Raw genomic sequence first — 13,713 nt, 5'->3', positions numbered from 1 at the left:
AGAACAATGGAAGAGTACCAAAGCATTTTTAAACTTCACCGCAATTCTGAGAACAATGGAAGACTTCCAAGCATTTTTAAACTTCAGCAGAATTCCGAAAACAATTGAGGAGTTCCAAAGCATTGTTAAACATCAGCGGAATTCCGAGAAGAATGGAAGAGCTCCAAAGCATTTTTAAACTTCAGCAGAATTCCGAGAACAATGGAAGAATTCCATGGCATTTTTAAACTTCAACAGAATTCTTAGAAAAATGGATTGATTCCAAAGCATTGCTAAACATCAGCGGAATTCCCAGAACAATGGAAGAATACCAAAGCATTTTTAAACTTCAGCGGAATGCCGAAAATAATGGAAGAGTACCAAAGCATTTTTAAACTTCAGCGGAATTCCGAGAATAATGGAAGTGTTCCAAAGCAATTTTAAAAATCAACGCAATTCCGAGAACAATGGTAGAGTTCCAAAGCGTTTTTAAACTTCAGGGAATTCTGAGAACAATGGAAGAGTTCCAAAGCATTTTTTAACTTCAGCAGAATTCTGAGCACAATAGAAGAGTTCCAATGCATTTTTAAACTTCAGCAGTATTCCGAAAACAGTGGAAGAGTTTCAAAGCATTGTTAAACTTCAGCGGAATTCCGAGAACAATGGAAGAGTTCCAAAGCATTTCTAAACTTCAGTGAAATTCCGAGAACAATGGAAGAGTTCCAATGCATTTTTAAACTAGAGCAGTATTCCCATAACAATGGATGAGTTCCAAAGCATTGTTAAACTTCAGCGGAATTCCGAGAACAATGAAAGAGTTTCAAAGCATTGTTAAACATCAGCGGAATTCCGAGAACAATGGAAGAGTTGCAAATCATTGTTAAACATCAGCAAAAGTCCGAGAACAATGGAAGAGTTCCAAAGCATTTTTAAACTCCAGCGGAATTCCGATAACAATGGAAGAGTTTCAAAGCATTGTTACTAATCAGCGGAATCCCAGGAACAATGGAAGAGTTCCAAAGCATTTTTAAACTTCAGCAGAATTCCGAGAACAATGGAAGAGATCCAAAGCATTTTTAAACTTCAGCGAAATTCCGAGAACAATGGAAGAATACCAAAGCATTTTTAAACTTCAGCAGAATTCCGAGAACAATGGAAGAGTTCCAAAGCATTTTTAAACTTCAGCGAAATTCCGAGAACAATGGAAGAATACCAAAGCATTTTTAAACTTCAGCGGAATTCCGAGAACAATGGAAGACTTCCAAAGCATTGTTAAACATCAGCAGAATTCCAAGAACAATGGAAAAGCTCCAAAGCATTTTTAAACTTCAGCATAATTCCGAGAACAATGGAAGAGTTCCAAAGCAATTTTAAACTTCAGCAGAATTCTGAGAACAATGGAAGAATTGCAAAGCATTGTTAAACATCAGCGGACTTCCCAGAACAATGGAAGAGTTCCAAAGCATTTTTAAACTTCAGCAGAATTCTGAGAACAATTGAAGAGTTCCAAAGCATTTTTAAACTTCAGCGGAATTCTGATAACAATGGAAGAGTTCCAAAGCATTTTTAAACTTCAGCAGAATTCTGAGAACAATGGAAGAGTTCCAATGCATTTTTAAACTAGAGCAGTATTCCGATAACAATGGATGAGTTCCAAAGCATTGTTAAACTTCAGCGGAATTCAGAGAACAATGGAAGAGTTTCAAAGCATTGTTAAACATCAGCGGAATTCCGAGAACAATGGAAGAGTTGCAAATCATTGTTAAACATCAGCAAAAGTCCAAGAACAATGGAAGAGTTCCAAAGCATTTTTAAACTTCAGCGAAATTCCGAGAAGAATGGAAGAGTTCCAATGCATTATTAAATTTCAGCATTATTCCGACAACAATGAAAGCGTTCCAAAGCATTGTTAAACTTCAGAGTAATTCCGAGCACATTGGAAGAGTTTCAGAGCATTGTTAAACATCAGCGGAATTCCGAGAACAAGGGAAGAGTTCCAAAGCATTGTTACCCATCAGCAAAATTCAGAGAACAATGAAAAAGTTCCAAAGAATTTTTAAACTTCAGCAGAATTCCGAGAACAATGGAAGAGTTCCAAAGCATTGTTAAACATCAGCGGAATTCCAAGAACAATGGAAGAGCTCCAAAGCATTTTTAAACTTCAGCATAATTCCGAGAACAATGGAAGGGTTCCAAAGCATTTTTAAACTTCAGCAGAATTCTAAGAACAATGGAAGTTATTGCAAAGCATTGTTAAACATCAGCGGACTTCCCAGAACAATGGAAGAGTTCCAAAGCATTTTTAAACTTCAGCAGAATTCTGAGAACAATGGAAGAGTTCCAAAGCATTTTTAAACTTCAGCTTAATTCTGACAACAATGGAAGAGTTCCAATGCATTTTTAAACTTCAGCAGAATTCTGAGAACAATGGAAGAGTTCCAATGCATTTTTAAACTTCAGCAGAATTCCGAGAACAATGGAAGAGTTCCAAAGCATTGTTAAACATCAGCGGAATTCCGAGAAGAATGGAAGAGCTCCAAAGCATTTTTAAACTTCAGCAGAATTCCGAGAACAATGGAAGAATTCCATGGCATTTTTAAACTTCAGCAGAATTCTTAGAAAAATGGATTGATTCCAAAGCATTGTTAAACATCAGCGGAATTCCCACAACAATGGAAGAATACCAAAGCATTTTTAAACTTCAGCGGAATGCCGAAAATAATGAAAGAGTTCCAAAGCAATTTTAAACTTCAACGGAATTCCGAGAACAATTGTAGAGTTCCAAAGCATTTTTAAACTTCAGGGAATTCTGAGAACAATGGAAGAGTTGCAAAGCATTTTTTAACTTCAGCAGAATTCTGAGCACAATAGACGAGTTCCAATACATTTTTAAACTTCAGCAGTATTCCGAAAACAATGGAAGAGTTCCAAAGCATTTTTAAACTTCAGCAGAATTCTGAGAACAATGGAAGAGTTCCAAAGCATTTTTAAACTTCAGCAGAATTCCGAGAACAATGGAAGAGATCCAAAGCATTGTTAATAATCAGCGGAATTCCAGGAACAATGGAAGAGTTCCAAAGCATTTTTAAACTTCAGCAGAATTCCGGGAACAACGGAAGAGTTCCAAAGCATTTTTAATCTTCAGTGAAATTCCGAGAACAATGGAAGAATACCAAAGCATTTTTAAACTTCAGCGGAATTCCGAGAATAATGGAAGAGTTCCAAAGCATTTTTAAACTTCTCGGAATTCCGAGAACAATGGAAGAGTACCAAAGCATTTTTAAACTTCAGCGCAATTCTGAGAACAATGGAAGACTTCCAAGCATTTTTAAACTTCAGCAGAATTCCGAAAACAATTGAGGAGTTCCAAAGCATTGTTAAACATCAGCGGAATTCCGAGAAGAATGGAAGAGCTCCAAAGCATTTTTAAACTTCAGCAGAATTCCGAGAACAATGGAAGAATTCCATGGCATTTTTAAACTTCAACAGAATTCTTAGAAAAATGGATTGATTCCAAAGCATTGCTAAACATCAGCGGAATTCCCAGAACAATGGAAGAATACCAAAGCATTTTTAAACTTCAGCGGAATGCCGAAAATAATGGAAGAGTACCAAAGCATTTTTAAACTTCAGCGGAATTCCGAGAATAATGGAAGTGTTCCAAAGCAATTTTAAAAATCAACGCAATTCCGAGAACAATGGTAGAGTTCCAAAGCGTTTTTAAACTTCAGGGAATTCTGAGAACAATGGAAGAGTTCCAAAGCATTTTTTAACTTCAGCAGAATTCTGAGCACAATAGAAGAGTTCCAATGCATTTTTAAACTTCAGCAGTATTCCGAAAACAGTGGAAGAGTTTCAAAGCATTGTTAAACTTCAGCGGAATTCCGAGAACAATGGAAGAGTTCCAAAGCATTTCTAAACTTCAGTGAAATTCCGAGAACAATGGAAGAGTTCCAATGCATTTTTAAACTAGAGCAGTATTCCCATAACAATGGATGAGTTCCAAAGCATTGTTAAACTTCAGCGGAATTCCGAGAACAATGAAAGAGTTTCAAAGCATTGTTAAACATCAGCGGAATTCCGAGAACAATGGAAGAGTTGCAAATCATTGTTAAACATCAGCAAAAGTCCGAGAACAATGGAAGAGTTCCAAAGCATTTTTAAACTCCAGCGGAATTCCGATAACAATGGAAGAGTTTCAAAGCATTGTTACTAATCAGCGGAATCCCAGGAACAATGGAAGAGTTCCAAAGCATTTTTAAACTTCAGCAGAATTCCGAGAACAATGGAAGAGATCCAAAGCATTTTTAAACTTCAGCGAAATTCCGAGAACAATGGAAGAATACCAAAGCATTTTTAAACTTCAGCAGAATTCCGAGAACAATGGAAGAGTTCCAAAGCATTTTTAAACTTCAGCGAAATTCCGAGAACAATGGAAGAATACCAAAGCATTTTTAAACTTCAGCGGAATTCCGAGAACAATGGAAGACTTCCAAAGCATTGTTAAACATCAGCAGAATTCCAAGAACAATGGAAAAGCTCCAAAGCATTTTTAAACTTCAGCATAATTCCGAGAACAATGGAAGAGTTCCAAAGCAATTTTAAACTTCAGCAGAATTCTGAGAACAATGGAAGAATTGCAAAGCATTGTTAAACATCAGCGGACTTCCCAGAACAATGGAAGAGTTCCAAAGCATTTTTAAACTTCAGCAGAATTCTGAGAACAATTGAAGAGTTCCAAAGCATTTTTAAACTTCAGCGGAATTCTGATAACAATGGAAGAGTTCCAAAGCATTTTTAAACTTCAGCAGAATTCTGAGAACAATGGAAGAGTTCCAATGCATTTTTAAACTAGAGCAGTATTCCGATAACAATGGATGAGTTCCAAAGCATTGTTAAACTTCAGCGGAATTCAGAGAACAATGGAAGAGTTTCAAAGCATTGTTAAACATCAGCGGAATTCCGAGAACAATGGAAGAGTTGCAAATCATTGTTAAACATCAGCAAAAGTCCAAGAACAATGGAAGAGTTCCAAAGCATTTTTAAACTTCAGCGAAATTCCGAGAAGAATGGAAGAGTTCCAATGCATTATTAAATTTCAGCATTATTCCGACAACAATGAAAGCGTTCCAAAGCATTGTTAAACTTCAGAGTAATTCCGAGCACATTGGAAGAGTTTCAGAGCATTGTTAAACATCAGCGGAATTCCGAGAACAAGGGAAGAGTTCCAAAGCATTGTTACCCATCAGCAAAATTCAGAGAACAATGAAAAAGTTCCAAAGAATTTTTAAACTTCAGCAGAATTCCGAGAACAATGGAACAGTTCCAAAGCATTGTTAAACATCAGCGGAATTCCAAGAACAATGGAAGAGCTCCAAAGCATTTTTAAACTTCAGCATTATTCCGAGAACAATGGAAGGGTTCCAAAGCATTTTTAAACTTCAGCAGAATTCTGAGAACAATGGAAGTATTGCAAAGCATTGTTAAACATCAGCGGACTTCCCAGAACAATGGAAGAGTTCCAAAGCATTTTTAAACATCAGCAGAATTCTGAGAACAATGGAAGAGTTCCAAAGCATTTTTAAACTTCAGCGGAATTCTGACAACAATGGAAGAGTTCCAAAGCATTCTTAAACTTCAGCAGAATTCCGAGAACAATGGAAGAGTTTCAAAGCATTGTTAAACATCAGCGGAATTCCGAGAACAATGGAAGAGTTGCAAATCATTGTTAAACATCAGCAAAAGTCCAAGAACAATGGAAGAGTTCCAAAGCATTTTTAAACTTCAGCGGAATTCCGATAACAATGAAAGAGTTCCAAAGCATTGTTAATAATCAGCGGAATTCCAGGAACAATGGAAGAGTTCCAAAGCATTTTTAAACTTCAGCAGAATTCCGAGAACAATGGAAGAGTTCCAAAGCATTTTTAATCTTCAGTGAAATTCCGAGAACAATGGAAGAATACCAAAGCATTTTTAAACTTCAGCGGAATGCCAAGAATAATGGAAGAGTTCCAAAGCATTTTTAAACTTCAGCGAAATTCCGAGAATAATGGAAGAGTTCCAAAGCATTTTTAAACTTCTCCGAATTCCGAGAACAATGGAAGAGTATCAAAGCATTTTTAAACTTCAGCGCAATTCTGAGAACAATGGAAGAGTTCCAAGCATTTTTAAACTTCAGCAGAATTCCGAGAACAATGGAAGAGTTCCAAAGCATTGTTAAACATCAGCGGAATTCCGAGAAGAATGGAAGAGCTCCAAAGCATTTTTAAACTTCAGCAGAATTCCGAGAACAATGGAAGAATTCCATGGCATTTTTAAACTTCAGCAGAATTCTTAGAAAAATGGATTGATTCCAAAGCATTGTTGAACATCAGCGGAATTCCCAGAACAATGGAAGAATACCAAAGCATTTTTAAACTTCAGCGGAATGCCGAAAATAATAGAAGAGTACCAAAGCATGTTTAAACTTCAGCGGAATTCCGAGAATAATGGAAGAGTTCCAAAGCAATTTTAAACTTCAACGGAATTCCGAGAACAATGGTAGAGTTCCAAAGCATTTTTAAACTTCAGGGAATTCTGAGAACAATGGAAGAGTTCCAAAGCATTTTTTAACTTCAGCAGAATTCTGAGCACAATAGAAGAGTTCCAATGCATTTTTAAACTTCAGCAGTATTCCGAAAACAGTGGAAGAGTTTCAAAGCATTGTTAAACTTCAGCGGAATTCCGAGAACAATGGAAGAGTTCCAAAGCAATTTTAAACTTCAGCAAAATTCCGAGAACAATGGAAGAGTTCCAATGCATTATTAAATTTCAGCAATATTCCGAGAACAATGAAAGAGTTCCAAAGCATTGTTAAACTTCAGCGTAATTCCGAGAACATTGGAAGAGTTCCAGAGCATTGTTAAACATCAGCGGAATTCCGAGAACAATGGAAGAGTTCCAAAGCATTGTTACCCATCAGCAAAATTCAGAGAACAATGAAAAAGTTCCAAAGAATTTTTAAACTTCAGCAGAATTCCGAGAACAATGGAAGAGTTTCAAAGCATTGTTAAACATCAGCGGAATTCCAAGAACAATGGAAGAGCTCCAAAGCATTTTTAAACTTCAGCATAATTCCGAGAACAATGGAAGGGTTCCAAAGCATTTTTAAACTTCAGCAGAATTCTGAGAACAATGGAAGTATTGCAAAGCATTGTTAAACATCAGCGGACTTCCCAGAACAATGGAAGAGTTCCAAAGCATTTTTAAACATCAGCAGATTTCTGAGAACAATGGAAGGGTTCCAAAGCATTTTTAAACTTCAGCAGAATTCTGAGAACAATGAAAGTATTGCAAAGCATTGTTAAACATCAGCGGACTTCCCAGAACAATGGAAGAGTTCCAAAGCATTTTTAAACTTCAACAGAATTCTGAGAACAATGGAAGAGTTCCAATGCATTTTTAAACTAGAGCAGTATTCCCATAACAAAGGATGAGTTTCAAAGCATTGTTAAACATCAGCGGAATTCCGAGAACAATGGAAGAGTTGCAAATCATTGTTAAACATCAGCAAAAGTCCGAGAACAATGGAAGAGTTCCAAAGCAGTTTTAAACTTCAGCGGCATTCCGATAACAATGGAAGAGTTCCAAAGCATTGTTAATAATCAGCGGAATTCCAGGAACAATGGAAGAGTTCCAAAGCATTTTTAAACTTCAGCAGAATTCCGAGAACAATGGAAAAGTTCCAAAGCATTTTTAAACTTCAGCGAAATTCCGAGAACAATGGAAGCATACCTAAGCATTTTTAAACTTCAGCGGAATGCCAAGAATAATGGAAGAGTTCCAAAGCATTTTTAAACTTCAGCGGAATTCCGAGAATAATGGAAGAGTTCCAAAGCATTTTTAAACTTCTCGGAATTCCAAGAACAATGGAAGAGTACCAAAGCATTTTTAAACTTCAGCGCAATTCTGAGAACAATGGAAGAGTTCCAAGCATTTTTAAGATTCAGCAGAATTCCGAGAACAATGGAAGAGTTCCAAAGCATTGTTAAACATCAGCGGAATTCCGAGAAGAATGGAAGAGCTCCAAAGCATTTTTAAACTTCAGCAGAATTCCGAGAACAATGGAAGAATTCCATGGCATTTTTAAACTTCAGCAGAATTCTTAGAAAAATGGATTGATTCCAAAGCATTGTTGAACATCAGCGCAATTCCCAGAACAATGGAAGAATACCAAAGCATTTTTAAACTTCAGCGGAATGCCGAAAATAATAGAAGAGTACCAAAGCATGTTTAAACTTCAGCGGAATTCCGAGAATAATGGAAGAGTTCCAAAGCAATTTTAAACTTCAACGGAATTCCGAGAACAATGGTAGAGTTCCAAAGCATTTTTAAACTTCAGGGAATTCTGAGAACAATGGAAGAGTTCCAAAGCATTTTTTAACTTCAGCAGAATTCTGAGCACAATAGAAGAGTTCCAATGCATTTTTAAACTTCAGCAGTATTCCGAAAACAGTGGAAGAGTTTCAAAGCATTGTTAAACTTCAGCGGAATTCCGAGAACAATGGAAGAGTTCCAAAGCAATTTTAAACTTCAGCAAAATTCCGAGAACAATGGAAGAGTTCCAATGCATTATTAAATTTCAGCAATATTCCGAGAACAATGAAAGAGTTCCAAAGCATTGTTAAACTTCAGCGTAATTCCGAGAACATTGGAAGAGTTCCAGAGCATTGTTAAACATCAGCGGAATTCCGAGAACAATGGAAGAGTTCCAAAGCATTGTTACCCATCAGCAAAATTCAGAGAACAATGAAAAAGTTCCAAAGAATTTTTAAACTTCAGCAGAATTCCGAGAACAATGGAAGAGTTTCAAAGCATTGTTAAACATCAGCGGAATTCCAAGAACAATGGAAGAGCTCCAAAGCATTTTTAAACTTCAGCATAATTCCGAGAACAATGGAAGGGTTCCAAAGCATTTTTAAACTTCAGCAGAATTCTGAGAACAATGGAAGTATTGCAAAGCATTGTTAAACATCAGCGGACTTCCCAGAACAATGGAAGAGTTCCAAAGCATTTTTAAACATCAGCAGATTTCTGAGAACAATGGAAGGGTTCCAAAGCATTTTTAAACTTCAGCAGAATTCTGAGAACAATGAAAGTATTGCAAAGCATTGTTAAACATCAGCGGACTTCCCAGAACAATGGAAGAGTTCCAAAGCATTTTTAAACATCAGCAGATTTCTGAGAACAATGGAAGAGTTCCAAAGCATTTTTAAACATCAGCAGATTTCTGAGAACAATGGAAGGGTTCCAAAGCATTTTTAAACTTCAGCAGAATTCTGAGAACAATGAAAGTATTGCAAAGCATTGTTAAACATCAGCGGACTTCCCAGAACAATGGAAGAGTTCCAAAGCATTTTTAAACTTCAGCAGAATTCTGAGAACAATGGAAGAGTTCCAATGCATTTTTAAACTAGAGCAGTATTCCCATAACAAAGGATGAGTTTCAAAGCATTGTTAAACATCAGCGGAATTCCGAGAACAATGGAAGAGTTGCAAATCATTGTTAAACATCAGCAAAAGTCCGAGAACAATGGAAGAGTTCCAAAGCAGTTTTAAACTTCAGCAGCATTCCGATAACAATGGAAGAGTTCCAAAGCATTGTTAATAATCAGCGGAATTCCAGGAACAATGGAAGAGTTCCAAAGCATTTTTAAACTTCAGCAGAATTCCGAGAACAATGGAAGAGTTCCAAAGCATTTTTAAACTTCAGCGAAATTCCGAGAACAATGGAAGCATACCTAAGCATTTTTAAACTTCAGCGGAATGCCAAGAATAATGGAAGAGTTCCAAAGCATTTTTAAACTTCAGCGGAATTCCAAGAATAATGGAAGAGTTCCAAAGCATTTTTAAACTTCTCGGAATTCCAAGAACAATGGAAGAGTACCAAAGCATTTTTAAACTTCAGCGCAATTCTGAGAACAATGGAAGAGTTCCAAGCATTTTTAAGATTCAGCAGAATTCCGAGAACAATGGAAGAGTTCCAAAGCATTGTTAAACATCAGCGGAATTCCGAGAAGAATGGAAGAGCTCCAAAGCATTTTTAAACTTCAGCAGAATTCCGAGAACAATGGAAGAATTCCATGGCATTTTTAAACTTCAGCAGAATTCTTAGAAAAATGGATTGATTCCAAAGCATTGTTGAACATCAGCGGAATTCCCAGAACAATGGAAGAATACCAAAGCATTTTTAAACTTCAGCGGAATGCCGAAAATAATAGAAGAGTACCAAAGCATGTTTAAACTTCAGCGGAATTCCGAGAATAATGGAAGAGTTCCAAAGCAATTTTAAATTTCAACGGAATTCCGAGAACAATGGTAGAGTTCCAAAGCATTTTTAAACTTCAGGGAATTCTGAGAACAATGGAAGAGTTCCAAAGCATTTTTTAACTTCAGCAGAATTCTGAGCACAATAGAAGAGTTCCAATGCATTTTTAAACTTCAGCAGTATTCCGAAAACAGTGGAAGAGTTTCAAAGCATTGTTAAACTTCAGCGGAATTCCGAGAACAATGGAAGAGTTCCAAAGCAATTTTAAACTTCAGCAAAATTCCGAGAACAATGGAAGAGTTCCAATGCATTATTAAATTTCAGCAATATTCCGAGAACAATGAAAGAGTTCCAAAGCATTGTTAAACTTCAGCGTAATTCCGAGAACATTAGAAGAGTTCCAGAGCATTGTTAAACACCAGCGGAATTCCGAGAACAATGGAAGAGTTCCAAAGCATTGTTACCCATCAGCAAAATTCAGAGAACAATGAAAAAGTTCCAAAGAATTTTTAAACTTCAGCAGAATTCCGAGAACAATGGAAGAGTTTCAAAGCATTGTTAAACATCAGCGGAATTCCAAGAACAATGGAAGAGCTCCAAAGCATTTTTAAACTTCAGCATAATTCCGAGAACAATGGAAGGGTTCCAAAGCATTTTTAAACTTCAGCAGAATTCTGAGAACAATGGAAGTATTGCAAAGCATTGTTAAACATCAGCGGACTTCCCAGAACAATGGAAGAGTTCCAAAGCATTTTTAAACATCAGCAGATTTCTGAGAACAATGGAAGGGTTCCAAAGCATTTTTAAACTTCAGCAGAATTCTGAGAACAATGAAAGTATTGCAAAGCATTGTTAAACATCAGCGGACTTCCCAGAACAATGGAAGAGTTCCAAAGCATTTTTAAACTTCAACAGAATTCTGAGAACAATGGAAGAGTTCCAATGCATTTTTAAACTAGAGCAGTATTCCCATAACAAAGGATGAGTTTCAAAGCATTGTTAAACATCAGCGGAATTCCGAGAACAATGGAAGAGTTGCAAATCATTGTTAAACATCAGCAAAAGTCCGAGAACAATGGAAGAGTTCCAAAGCAGTTTTAAACTTCAGCGGCATTCCGATAACAATGGAAGAGTTCCAAAGCATTGTTAATAATCAGCGGAATTCCAGGAACAATGGAAGAGTTCCAAAGCATTTTTAAACTTCAGCAGAATTCCGAGAACAATGGAAAAGTTCCAAAGCATTTTTAAACTTCAGCGAAATTCCGAGAACAATGGAAGCATACCTAAGCATTTTTAAACTTCAGCGGAATGCCAAGAATAATGGAAGAGTTCCAAAGCATTTTTAAACTTCAGCGGAATTCCGAGAATAATGGAAGAGTTCCAAAGCATTTTTAAACTTCTCGGAATTCCAAGAACAATGGAAGAGTACCAAAGCATTTTTAAACTTCAGCGCAATTCTGAGAACAATGGAAGAGTTCCAAGCATTTTTAAGATTCAGCAGAATTCCGAGAACAATGGAAGAGTTCCAAAGCATTGTTAAACATCAGCGGAATTCCGAGAAGAATGGAAGAGCTCCAAAGCATTTTTAAACTTCAGCAGAATTCCGAGAACAATGGAAGAATTCCATGGCATTTTTAAACTTCAGCAGAATTCTTAGAAAAATGGATTGATTCCAAAGCATTGTTGAACATCAGCGCAATTCCCAGAACAATGGAAGAATACCAAAGCATTTTTAAACTTCAGCGGAATGCCGAAAATAATAGAAGAGTACCAAAGCATGTTTAAACTTCAGCGGAATTCCGAGAATAATGGAAGAGTTCCAAAGCAATTTTAAACTTCAACGGAATTCCGAGAACAATGGTAGAGTTCCAAAGCATTTTTAAACTTCAGGGAATTCTGAGAACAATGGAAGAGTTCCAAAGCATTTTTTAACTTCAGCAGAATTCTGAGCACAATAGAAGAGTTCCAATGCATTTTTAAACTTCAGCAGTATTCCGAAAACAGTGGAAGAGTTTCAAAGCATTGTTAAACTTCAGCGGAATTCCGAGAACAATGGAAGAGTTCCAAAGCAATTTTAAACTTCAGCAAAATTCCGAGAACAATGGAAGAGTTCCAATGCATTATTAAATTTCAGCAATATTCCGAGAACAATGAAAGAGTTCCAAAGCATTGTTAAACTTCAGCGTAATTCCGAGAACATTGGAAGAGTTCCAGAGCATTGTTAAACATCAGCGGAATTCCGAGAACAATGGAAGAGTTCCAAAGCATTGTTACCCATCAGCAAAATTCAGAGAACAATGAAAAAGTTCCAAAGAATTTTTAAACTTCAGCAGAATTCCGAGAACAATGGAAGAGTTTCAAAGCATTGTTAAACATCAGCGGAATTCCAAGAACAATGGAAGAGCTCCAAAGCATTTTTAAACTTCAGCATAATTCCGAGAACAATGGAAGGGTTCCAAAGCATTTTTAAACTTCAGCAGAATTCTGAGAACAATGGAAGTATTGCAAAGCATTGTTAAACATCAGCGGACTTCCCAGAACAATGGAAGAGTTCCAAAGCATTTTTAAACATCAGCAGATTTCTGAGAACAATGGAAGGGTTCCAAAGCATTTTTAAACTTCAGCAGAATTCTGAGAACAATGAAAGTATTGCAAAGCATTGTTAAACATCAGCGGACTTCCCAGAACAATGGAAGAGTTCCAAAGCATTTTTAAACATCAGCAGATTTCTGAGAACAATGGAAGAGTTCCAAAGCATTTTTAAACATCAGCAGATTTCTGAGAACAATGGAAGGGTTCCAAAGCATTTTTAAACTTCAGCAGAATTCTGAGAACAATGAAAGTATTGCAAAGCATTGTTAAACATCAGCGGACTTCCCAGAACAATGGAAGAGTTCCAAAGCATTTTTAAACTTCAGCAGAATTCTGAGAACAATGGAAGAGTTCCAATGCATTTTTAAACTAGAGCAGTATTCCCATAACAAAGGATGAGTTTCAAAGCATTGTTAAACATCAGCGGAATTCCGAGAACAATGGAAGAGTTGCAAATCATTGTTAAACATCAGCAAAAGTCCGAGAACAATGGAAGAGTTCCAAAGCAGTTTTAAACTTCAGCGGCATTCCGATAACAATGGAAGAGTTCCAAAGCATTGTTAATAATCAGCGGAATTCCAGGAACAATGGAAGAGTTCCAAAGCATTTTTAAACTTCAGCAGAATTCCGAGAACAATGGAAGAGTTCCAAAGCATTTTTAAACTTCAGCGAAATTCCGAGAACAATGGAAGCATACCTAAGCATTTTTAAACTTCAGCGGAATGCCAAAAATAATGGAAGAGTTCCAAAGCATTTTTAAACTTCAGCGGAATTCCAAGAATAATGGAAGAGTTCCAAAGCATTTTTAAACTTCTCGGAATTCCAAGAACAATGGA

Source organism: Phyllobates terribilis, unplaced genomic scaffold (genome assembly GCF_046119375.1).
Source record: "Phyllobates terribilis strain yellow unplaced genomic scaffold, ASM4611937v1 Scaffold_280__1_contigs__length_2496652, whole genome shotgun sequence".
NCBI classification, from domain to species: Eukaryota; Metazoa; Chordata; class Amphibia; order Anura; family Dendrobatidae; genus Phyllobates; species Phyllobates terribilis.
Note: the sequence above shows the minus strand (reverse complement) of the source record.